We start from the raw sequence: 12,802 nt of genomic DNA, 5'->3' as shown, positions 1-12,802 counted from the left end.
AGATACAAATGATCAAGAAAAGGAGGATGAGGAAGAACCAAGACCGCCACACCCAAGAGTCCACCAAGCAATCCAACGAGATCACCCCGTCGACACCATCCTCGGCGATATTCATAAGGGGGTAACTACACGATCTCGGGTTGCTCATTTTTGTGAACATTACTCTTTTGTTTCCTCTATTGAGCCACACAGGGTAGAGGAAGCTCTCCAAGATTCGGATTGGGTGGTGGCGATGCAAGAGGAGCTCAACAATTTCACGAGGAATGAGGTATGGCATTTAGTTCCACGTCCTAATCAAAATGTTGTAGGAACCAAATGGGTCTTCCGCAACAAGCAAGATGAGCATGGTGTGGTGACAAGGAACAAAGCTCGACTCGTGGCCAAAGGGTATTCACAAGTCGAAGGTTTGGATTTTGGTGAAACCTATGCACCCGTAGCTAGGCTTGAGTCAATTCGCATATTATTGGCCTATGCTACTTACCATGGCTTTAAGCTCTATCAAATGGACGTGAAAAGTGCCTTCCTCAACGGACCAATCAAGGAAGAGGTCTATGTTGAGCAACCTCCCGGCTTTGAAGACAGTGAGTATCCTAACCATGTTTATAGGCTCTCTAAGGCGCTTTATGGGCTCAAGCAAGCCCCAAGAGCATGGTATGAATGCCTTAGAGATTTCCTTATTGCAAATGGCTTCAAAGTCGGCAAGGCTGATCCTACACTCTTTACTAAAACTCTTGAAAATGACTTGTTTGTATGCCAAATTTACGTTGATGATATTATATTTGGGTCTACTAACGAGTCTACATGTGAAGAGTTTAGTAGGATCATGACACAGAAATTCGAGATGTCGATGATGGGGGAGTTGAAATATTTTCTAGGATTCCAAGTCAAGCAACTCCGAGAGGGCACCTTCATTAGCCAAACGAAGTACACTCAAGACATTCTTGCTAAGTTTGGGATGAAGGATGCCAAACCCATCAAGACACCCATGGGAACTAATGGGCATCTCGACCTCGACACGGGAGGTAAGTCCGTGGATCAAAAGGTATACCGGTCGATGATTGGTTCATTGCTTTATTTATGTGCATCTCGACCGGACATTATGCTCTCCGTTTGCATGTGTGCAAGATTCCAATCCGACCCTAAGGAATCACACCTTACGGCCGTAAAACGAATCTTGAGATATCTGGCTTACACACCTAAGTTTGGGCTTTGGTACCCTCGAGGATCCACGTTTGATTTAATTGGTTATTCGGATGCCGATTGGGCGGGGTGCAAAATCAATAGGAAGAGCACATCGGGGACTTGCCAGTTCTTGGGAAGATCCTTGGTGTCTTGGGCTTCAAAGAAGCAAAATTCGGTCGCTCTTTCCACCGCCGAAGCCGAGTACATTGCCGCAGGACATTGTTGCGCGCAATTGCTTTGGATGAGGCAAACCCTGCGGGACTACGGTTACAAATTAACCAAAGTCCCTTTGCTATGTGATAATGAGAGTGCAATCAAAATGGCCGACAATCCCGTCGAGCATAGCCGCACTAAGCACATAGCCATTCGGTATCATTTTCTTAGGGATCACCAACAAAAGGGGGATATCGAGATTTCTTACATTAATACTAAAGATCAATTAGCCGATATCTTTACCAAGCCACTTGATGAACAATCTTTTACCAGACTTAGGCATGAGCTCAATATTCTTGATTCTAGAAATTTCTTTTGCTAAGCTTGCACACATAGCTCATTTGAATACCTTTGATCATATCTCTTTTATATGCTATGACTAATGTGTTTTCAAGTTATTTCAAACCAAGTCATAGGTATATTGAAAGGGAATTGGAGTCTTCGGCGAAGACAAAGGCTTCCACTCCGTAACTCATACTTCGCCACCACTCCGAGCAACTCTCTCTTCTTTGGGGGAGAAATGAGCATCAAGGAAAAAGACTTCATCCTTGGGGGAGAGAGTAAAAGCTCAAACGCAAAATGACTTCGTCTTTGGTATAATCTTAACTCACTTATTTATGACCAAAGGGGAAGATTGCACTTCGAGGGCTCTAATGATTCCGTTTTTGGCGATTCATGCCAAAAAGGGGGAGAAATGAGCCCAAAGCAAAAGGACCGCACCACCACCACCAAATTCAAAAACTTAGTGCTTTCCAAAAGTCTTTATCATTTGGCATCCTATTGTGTTCAAAAGGGGGAGAAAGTAGTATTTCAAAAACGGCATATCAAAACCCTCTTGAACACTAAGAGGTGGATCTCTTTTAGGGGGAGTTTTGTTTAGTCAAAGGAAAAGCATTTGAAACAGGGGGAGGAAATTTCAAATCTTGAAAATGCTTTTGGCAAACTCTTATTTATTTACCTTTGACTATTTGCAAAAGATCTATGAAAAGGATTTGCAAAAGGTTTTGCAAAAACAAAACAAGTGGTGCAAACGTGGTCCAAAATGTTAAATAAGAAAGAAACATTCCTTGCATATCTTGTAAGTAGTTTTATTGGCTCAATTCCAAGCAACCTTTACACTTACATTATGCAAACTAGTTCAATTATGCACTTCTATATTTGCTTTGGTTTGTGTTGGCATCAATCACCAAAAAGGGGGAGATTGAAAGGGAATTAGGCTTACACCTAGTTCCTATATAATTTTGGTGGTTGAATTGCCCAACACAAATCTTTGGACTAACTAGTTTGCCCAAGTGTATAGATTATACAGGTGTAAAAGGTTCACACTCAGCCAATAAAAAGACCAAGTGTTGGATTCAATAAAGGAGCAAAGGGGCATCCGAGGGCACCCCTGGTCTGGCGCACCGGACTGTCCGGTGTGCCACCGGACAGTGAACAGTACCTGTCCGGTGCACCAGGGGACTCAGACTCAAACCCTTCACCCTCGGGATTTCTCGGAAGCCGGCGCGCTATAATTCACCGGACTGTCCGGTGTGCACCGGACATGTCCGGTGCTCCAAGGAAGCTCGACCTCCGGAACTCGCCAGCCTCGGGTTCGCGCGACAGCCGCTCCGCTATAATTCACCGGACTGTCCGGTGTGCACCGGACTGTCCGGTGTACCAGCGGAGCAACGGCTCCCTGCGGCGCCAACGGCTCCCTGCGGTGCATTAAATGCGCGCGCAGCGCGCGCAGACGTCAGGGCTGCCCATACCGGTGCACCGGACATCAAACAGTGCATGTCCGGTGTGCACCGGACACCCAGGCGGGCCCACAAGTCAGAAGCTCCAACGGCTAGAATCCAACGGCAGTAATGACGTGGCAGGGGCACCGGACTGTCCGGTGTGCACCGGACTGTCCGGTGCGCCATCGAACAGAAGCCTCCAGCCAACGGTCAAGTTTGGTGGTTGGGCTATAAATACCCCAACCACCCCACATTCATAGCCATCCAAGTTTTCCACTTCTCAACCACTTACAAGAGCTAGGCATTCAATTCTAGACACATTCAAAGAGATCAAATCCTCTCCAATTCCACACAAAACCCTAGTGACTAGAGAGAGTGATTTGCCGTGTTCATTTGAGCTCTTGCGCTTGGATCGCATTCTTTCTTTCTCTTTTGCTCTTGTGATCAACACTCAATTGTAACCGAGGCAAGAGGCACCGATTGTGTGGTGGCCCTTGCGGGGAAGTTTTGTTCCCGGTTGATTGAGAAGAAGGAAAGCTCACTCGGTCCGAGGGACCGTTTGAGAGAGGGAAGGGTTGAAAGAGACCCGGCCTTTGTGGCCTCCTCAACGGGGAGTAGGTTTGCAAGAACCGAACCTCGGTAAAACAAATCCACGTGTCACTCTCCTTATTTGCTTGCGATTTGTTTTGCGCCCTCTCTTGCGGACTCATTTATTATCACTAACGCTAACCCCGGCTTGTAGTTGTGATTATTTTTGTAAATTTCAGTTTCGCCCTATTCACCCCCCCTCTAGGCGACTATCAGAGGGCGACGATGTAGTGGTCGAAGGAATACGTTGGACCCGTCACTCTTGCGTACTCAACAATTCTGGGGAAGTGTTCCCTTCACATAAGGCCGATGATGCCATTGAGGTTGCATTTGTGACCCCATGCATTCTCCACAAACTGTACAAGACATGTCCAAGTGGTAAAGAAAAATTATTAGTTTCTATTTTGAATTTGAACATATAATATGAAGAAGCAGCGACAACATCTAAAGTTGTATACCTTTCCCCCTTGGGTCGAATCAGCGGGCGTCTGTCATGAAGTATCGGTTACTGAGGGAGACTAGCTAGTGGGACCTCACAAGTAGACTCACGTCAAACCTGAGGCTTCAGAATGAGAGGCGTCCTGCTACGCCTCATCGTCGTTCAGCTAAGCGTAGTCATCATCTTCATACTGCGTCTCATCGGCAGCGGCCTACTACGCCGCATCGTCCACATGCTAGTGCACGTCCTCGTCCTACGTGTGGTCCTCCTCCTCCTCCCCCCTTCACTACCGGAATCGCAGGCTTTGCCGAGTGTTGTATTCTTTACCGAGTGCTTTTTGTCGGGCACTCAGCAAATAAGTCTTTGCCGAGTGCCGCACTCGGTAAAGATAGGCTCTCGGCAAAGAGCCCCTGTACCGAGTGTTGAACACTCGGCACAGGACTGCACTCGGCAAAGACAAGTTTGCCGAGTGTCAAACACTCGACAAAGGGGGCTCTCGGCAAAGGGCCGTCAGCGGCCGTCCCAAAGCTGACGGCCGTCAGTCTTTGCCGAGAGCCAACGGCTGGCACTCGGCAAAGAGGCTTCTTTGCCGAGTGCCACATAGTAGGCACTCGGCAAAGGATGCTTTGCCGAGTGTCATCGCTAGACACTCGGCAAAGTATATTTTTATTTTTTTTATTTTGTCTCCCAAACTTTTTGTGGTATGTTCCTACACTATGTAGACCTACATGTATGATTTGTGGACAATTATAACAGAGATTCAGTCGTTAGTAGATTTAGTTCGTTTATTTGAATTTCTTCGGAAAATTCAAATTTGAACTGCAGGTCACTCGAAACTTGGAAAACCGTGCATGAAAAAATGATATTCATGGTACTTAGCATAAGTTACGACCGATTTCAGAAGCGTACCGGAAACTTCGAGCAACATGCTCACTAAACATGGCCGTGAACTTGGCATCCACATGTTTAAAAATTGTATAAAACACAAACAAAGTCAGAAAATCATGAAACTTGTCCCCGTGTCATGATATCATATGTATAGGCTGTGATAAAAAATTTAGAGTATTTGGAGAAAGTTGTGAGACACTATGTGTAGAAACCTAAGAGATCCACATTGAAACTCTATGATTTCATGTGTAGTCCTCTTAGGTTTCTACACATAGTGTCTCATAACTTTCTCCAAATACTCTAAATTTTTTATCACAGCCTATACATATGATATCATGACACGGGGACAAGTTTCATGATTTTCTGACTTTGTTTGTGTTTTATACAATTTTTAAACATGTGGATGCCAAGTTCACGACCATGTTTAGTGAGCATGTTGCTCGAAGTTTCTGGTACGCTTCTGAAATCGGTCGTAACTTATGCTAAGTAACATGAATATCATTTTTTCATGTACGGTTTTCCACGTTTCGAGTGACCTGCAGTTCAAATTTGAATTTTCCGAAGAAATTCAAATAAACGAACTAAATCTACTAACGATTGAATCTCTGTTATAATTGTCCACAAATCGTACATGTAGGTCTACATAGTGTAGTAACATACCACAAAAAGTTTGGGAGACAAAATCAAAAAAATAAAAATATACTTTGCCGAGTGTCTAGAGATGACACTCGGCAAAGACGACTTTGCCGAGTGCCTACTGTGTGGCACTCGGCAAAGTATAAAGAACAAAGCTTTGCCGAGTGCTGTACACCTAGCACTCGGCACAGAAGCCTTTGCCGAGTGCCCGTGATCCGGCACTCGGCAAAGTTTATTTTAAAATTTTAAAAAAATCTTTGCCGAGTGCCGGATCGCGGACACTCGGCAAAGAAATTTACTTAACCGGCCGCCCGGCCGACTTTCTTCTTCCTTCTCCTTTCCTTCTCCTTTCTCTTCTCCCTCTGCCTCACCGCCGCCACGCCCGGCGCCTCTCCCCGCGCCCACGCCGGCACGCCGCCCTCGCCCGGCCGCCCGCCCGCTCGCCGCGCCCCACGCACCCGGCACGCCAACGCTGGCGAGCCGACCACCGCCCGTCCCCGAGGTTTATTAAATTTATTAAATTTATGTCGAACCGTAAAGTTTTATTAAGTTTATTAAATTTATGTTTATTATTGTTATATTGTCATATGTATGTTTATTAATTTATTGAATTTAGTATGTTTATTGAATTTAGTATGTTTATTATTGTCATATTGTTATATTGTCATATGTATGTTAAATTTATGTATGTTTATTGTTATATTGTCATATATATGTTTATTAATTTATTGAATTTAGTATGTGTGTTTATTAAATTTATAGTGCATGTTTATTTAATTTAGAGAGTTTCTACTATGTGTGTCAATTAGATATATTTTGTGGATGTCGGCCATCGTGCCGATAGTTTTATTGGCAGGTTTTGTAAACATCCCCGTACAGGGGAGGTGCTACCAAATTTTTTACATGTTATATTAAACTATAGTCGGTTATATATGTTATAGGATGGAGGACCGTGAGTGGATGTACACGTGCCGTAGAGGAAGGAACGATGTCACCACTGAATGGATTAGAAAGACCGATGATTTCGTGGAACGGGCATACGGCGAAGCTGCTAAAGGAGCGAGTCTAGTCCCATGCCCGTGCAGCAATTGTGACAATCGGAAAAGAAAACCAAAGAAGACCATGGTAGAACATATTTGGAAGAATGGATTTACGTCGGGCTATACTCGGTGGATATTTCATGGTGAAGCGCATCGTACGAGAGAGGAGGTGCTGAGACAACGTGTCGAGGATTATGACGCGGATGCGGGGGTAGCGGATATGTTGAACGACTATCAGGAGGCACAATACACGGGAGGATGTATGTATGACGAGCCAGAGCCGACTGCAAAGGCGTTCTACGACATGTTCGACGCGGCACAGAAGCCCCTTCACGGCCAGACAAAGGTTTCTCAACTGGATGCCATTGGACGTGTAATGGCGTTCAAGTCGCAGTACAGCATGAGTAGAGACGCATTCGATGGCTTGTTGACGGTTATTGGGAGTCTGCTTCCGGATGATCACGTTCTGCCAAAGAGCATGTACGAGGCACAGAAACTACTTCGTGCACTCAAGATGACGTATGAGCAGATTCATGCTTGTCCGAAGGGCTGCGTGCTATTTAGGAAAGAATACGCGGAGGCAAAGTACTGTCCCAAGTGTAATTCGTCTAGGTTTATGGAGGTAAACTCTGGTGATGGACAGAAGAGGCAGCTCGACATCCCCTTGAAAATCCTACGACACCTTCCGTTCATACCGAGGCTCCAGCGTCTGTACATGACAGAGGAATCCGCGAAACAGATGACATGGCACAAAAATGGAAAACGATACAATCCTGACAAAATGGTGCACGCATCAGATGGTGAAGCATGGAAACACTTTGATGACATTCACCGTGAGAAAGCCGAAGAGGCTCGTAATGTACGTGTTGCGTTGGCCACAGATGGGTTCAATCCCTATGGAATGAGCGCTGCCCCGTACACATGTTGGCCCGTGTTTGTTATCCCAATCAATCTCCCCCCTGGTGTGTGCTTTCAAAGGCAGAATATATTCGTGTCGTTGATAATTCCCGGACACCCGGGGAACAAAATGGGCGTGTACATGGAGCCTTTGATCGATGAATTGGTACGTGCCTGGGAGGAAGGGGTATGGACGTTTGACCGAGCTACGAAGACAAACTTCAGAATGCATGTTTGGTACCAGTACTCCATGCATGACTTACCGGCCTATGGGCTATTCTGTGCCTGGTGTGTTCACGGTAAGTTCCCATGCCCAGTTTGCAAGGAAGCTCTCAGGTTCATTTGGTTGAAAAAGAGTGGCAAATATTCGTCCTTCGATAAACATCGACAATTTCTTCCTGCTGACCATCCATTCCGCCTAGACATCAAGAACTTTACGAAAGGTGTCGTAGTTACAGACCGCCCACCTGCAGCGATGACTGGTGCCGAAATTCGTCAACAGATAGATGGGCTCGTGGCCAATACAGAAGGTGGTTTTGTGGGATATGGTGAGCAGCATATGTGGACACATAAGTCTGGCTTGACTCGGCTCCCCTATTATGACGACCTGCTCCTTCCACACAACATTGACGTGATGCACACTGAAAAGAATGTTGCCGAGGCACTGTGGGCAACAATTATGGACATTCCTGATAAGTCAAAGGATAATGTGAAGGCAAGAGTGGATCTGGCAGCGTTATGTGATAGACCAAAACTAGAGATGAAGCCGCCAAGTGGCAGAAAGACGTGGAGAAGGCCTAAGGCCGATTTCGCCCTAAGCAGGGCCCAGAGGAAGGAAGTACTTCAGTGGATCAAGATGTTGATGTTCCCTGATGGGTATGCAGCTAACCTGAGTAGGGGGGTGAACTTATCTACTATGCGAGTCTTAGGGATGAAGAGTCATGACTTCCACATATGGATTGAACGGATTCTTCCTGCGATGGTTCGAGGCTATGTCCCTGAGCATGTCTGGCTAACGCTTTCAGAGTTGAGCTATTTCTTCCATCAGCTTTGTGCAAAAGAGTTATCTCGGACCGTGGTTGCAGACTTGGAAAGATTGGCCCCCGTGTTACTGTGTAAGCTTGAGAAGATATTTCCACCTGGCTTCTTCAATCCAATGCAGCATTTGATTCTTCATCTCCCCTACGAGGCACGAATGGGGGGGCCCGTGCAGGGACGTTGGTGCTATCCAATCGAGAGATGTCTAAAGACTATTCGAAAGAAATGTAGAAATAAATGCAAAATCGAGGCTTCCATTGCAGAGGCATACATTCTAGAGGAGGTCTCAAACTTCACAACAACTTATTATGGTGACAAACTGCCGAGCGTGCATAATCCACCCCCTCGTTACAATGATGGCGACAATGAATCGAACCTTAGCATATTTCGAGGCCAACTCGGAAGCGCAAGTGGCTCGACCACGAAGACCCTGACACATGAAGAGTGGCGACATATCATGCTATACGTATTGACCAACAATGAAGAGGTGACGCCATACATGGAACAATTTCTTCATGAATTCTGGCGTCGATCAAGGGACCCCACTCCACAGGAATATGACGCTCTTCTTAGAAAGGGTGCGAGAAATGGGTTGTCCGATTTCATTTCCTGGTTCAAACGTAAGGTACATGCTTAGTTTGTAAAAGAGATACGTCTTTGAACTCAATTTAGCGTCTTTTAACTTGCGAATACTTGCAGGGCCAAAGAGATCCGTCTATGAGTGCCGAGTTGAGACAAGTAGCCAACGACTTTGCTTATAAGGTCAAGAAATATTCTAGGTATGACGTCAATGGATACCGTTTTCGCACAACACACTACGACCAAAGTCGGCCCAATCGGAAAACAACGTGTTCTGGAGTCTTTACGCCGGGCCTTGACAATGTCGATTATTTTGGACGAATTGAAGAAATATATGAGCTCAATTTTTATGGTTCTAAACCTCTTACTCCAGTGATATTCAAATGTCATTGGTTTGACCCTCAAGTGACGAGACGGACACATTCTAATCTTGGGATAGTCGAAATTCGACAAGATTCCACCTTAGCAGGAGACGATGTCTATATCGTGGCCCAACAGGCCACACAAGTGTATTATCTCCCATATGTGTGTCAAACGAAAGAACATCTTAAGGGTTGGGATGTTGTGTATAAGGTATCGCCGCATGGGAGGTTACCTGTTCCTAACGATGAAGATTACAACTTAGACCCGGACACATATGATGGAGAGTTCTTCCAAGAAGATGGGCTAGAAGGGCGATTTGAGATAGACTTAACTGAAGCTATCGGAATGGACGTAGATATTGAAATGGTTGTTGATGAGGAGGATGATGAGGTGCAAAATGATAATGACTTAGTAATCCTTGAAGGCAATGATGAGGTTGCGTCTTCCGATGGTGTTGAGATTGAAATGCTTGATAGTGATGATGAGAGTTATGATCCGGCTAACCCCGACACATATGAAGATTATTTTTAATCGATGTAATGCTATATGACTTTTTATTTCGCACCTGTTTTTAAATACATCTTTTTATATGTGCTTATTTGTTTACTCTTAATTGCAGGTTGTTGGACAAATATGGTGGGCGGTTTCCTGAGGAGGAGGAGGGGGAGGAGGAGTAGGACGGCGGACGATGCAGAGCAGGCAGCGCAGCAGCACGAGGCAGAGCAGGCAGCGCAGCAGCAGGCGGCGCCTCAGGACGACGACGACCAGCAGCAGGACGACGACGACCAGCAGCAGGACGCCTCAGGTTCAGGCGGCTCTAGTTCGAGGAGCATCTACCTGCGAGGCCCCGCGAGTCTCCCGCCGCGTCCCATACTTCGGGACAGACGGCCGTTGATTCGGCCGGAAGGGGAGAGGTATGTAACTTTATGTTCTTCATTCTTGTTCATATTATGTGTTCAAAATCATAATATAAACTAATACTTTTTATCTATCACTTGGACAGGTCTTGGACGGTTTTGGATTATGCTGGGGGTCATCGTCGCCCCCCAACAACATCCTCGGCCTGCTGTGCAGGGAACACTTGAGAGCACCTAGAGGGGGGGGTGAATAGGTGATCCCGTAAAACTTCAAAACTTAAGCCACAAAAACTTGTTAAGCGTTAGCACAAGTATGGCCAAGTGGCTAGAGAGGAGTCAAAACACAATAACCACAAGAAATCAATCACAGAGATGACACAGTGGTTATCCCGTGGTTCGGCCAAGTACAAAACTTGCCTACTCCACGTTGTGGCGTCCCAACGGACGAGAGTTGCACTCAACTCCTCTCAAGTGATCCAATGATCAACTTGAATACCACGATGTTCTTCTTTTCTTTGATCTTTTCCCGTTTGCGAGGAATCTCCACAACTTGGAGTCTCTCGCCCTTACAATTGAATTTCACAAAGAAGCACGGAGTAAGGAAGGGGATGAGCAACACACACAAGACTTCAAAAGATCAGAGCAACAGCACGCACACAAGTCGCAACAAGAGCTCGCAACACAACTCAAAGAGTTCACAACCCCACAAGAGCTCTATATGCTATCACAATGAATCGAATGTGCTAGATCAATGTCTTGGTGCTTAGAAAGGTTGTAGGAATGCTTGATGATTTCCTCCATGCGCCTAGGGGTCCCTTTTATAGCCCCAAGGCAGCTAGGAGCCGTTGAGAACACATCTGGAAGGCTATCCTTGCCTTCTGTCGTCGGGCGCACCGGACAGTCCGGTGCACACCGGACACTGTCCGGTGCCCGATTTATTTCCATAAACAGCGAAGCCGACCGTTGCCGACCGTTGCAGATCTGGCGCACCGGACAGTCCGGTGCACACCGGACAGTCCGGTGCTTCCTTCCGACCGTTGGCTCGGCCACGTGTCGCGCGCCGATCGCGCGGCCGACCGTTGGCCCGGCCGACCGTTGGCTCACCGGACAGTCCGGTGCACACCGGACAGTCCGGTGAATTTTAGCCGAAGTCGCCGGAGAAAAACCCGAGAGCGGCTGGTTTGCTCCGCGCTGGTCTGGCGCACCGGACACTGTCCGGTGCACACCGGACAGTCTGGTGCCCCAGCCCGAAGCAGCCCTCCACTCCTCTTCTTCTTCCTGTTTCTAACACTTAGACAAGAATATTAGTACACAAACCAATGTACTAAGGCTTAGAAACATACCTTAACTTGTGATTTGCACTTTGTTCATCCTTGGGCATATTTTCACATTTTAAGCACTTGTGTTTGCACTCAATCACCAAAATACTTAGAAATGGCCCAAAGGCACATTTCCCTTTCAATCTCCCCCTTTTTGGTGATTTATGCCAACACAACATAAAGCAAGTGGAACAAGTGCAAAACTACTTCAAATAAAAACTTAACTTTGAGTTTTATTCAATTTTGGCATATATGGATCATTCTTTGCCACCACTTGGTTTGTTTTTGCAAATCAAACTCAAATCTCTATTTCTATGTCAAACACACATGTTGAAGCATAAAGAGAGTCATTCCAAAAGAGATTGATCAAAGAGTTCAAAAACTCCCCCTATTTCCCATGATCAACACTTCTCCCCACAAGAAGCCAACTTTTGCCAATAGAGACAATAAGAGACAATAAAAGCTTTTGACAAAACAAAAACTCTATTCTACTATTTTCAAATTCTCTCAAGTGGTAGCTGATCCATTTATCACTTTGGCCTTTATTTTCTCCCCCTTTGGCATCAAGCACCAAAACGGGATCAATCTTGGCCCTTTTAACCCCATTGCCTCACCAAAGACTGCAATTAAGAGCAAATGGCAATAAGATTTCATGAGATGAACTTGGGATTAGTTACCCTGTCATCGGAGTGCAGTGGAAGTCTTTCATGGTCCAAGTCCACCTTTTCCCTTTCAATCCTCCTTCGAGACTAAATCATCAAACTCAAGCACATGGTTAGTCTCAAAGGGTCAAGTTGTAACACATCTCCCCCTAAACATGTGCATCACTTTGCAACGGACTTGTGAGGTCCAGGGAGTGTTTGTACAACTTGAGCACCATAATAAGCAACAAAATGCTAAGAGGAACATGATCAAAAGCATAAGTACATGTATGCTACAATTCAATCCAGGTTCCGCGAATCTATGACATTTAGCTCACTACGCAACCTGCAAAAGGTCTTCTCATCTAGAGGCTTAGTGAAGATATCGGCTAGCTGGTTCT

The sequence above is a fragment of the Zea mays genome, chromosome 2, assembly GCF_902167145.1.
Source record: "Zea mays cultivar B73 chromosome 2, Zm-B73-REFERENCE-NAM-5.0, whole genome shotgun sequence".
Taxonomy (NCBI): domain Eukaryota; kingdom Viridiplantae; phylum Streptophyta; class Magnoliopsida; order Poales; family Poaceae; genus Zea; species Zea mays.
The sequence above is the reverse complement of the archived record's forward strand: the minus strand, read 5'-3'. Positions refer to the sequence as shown.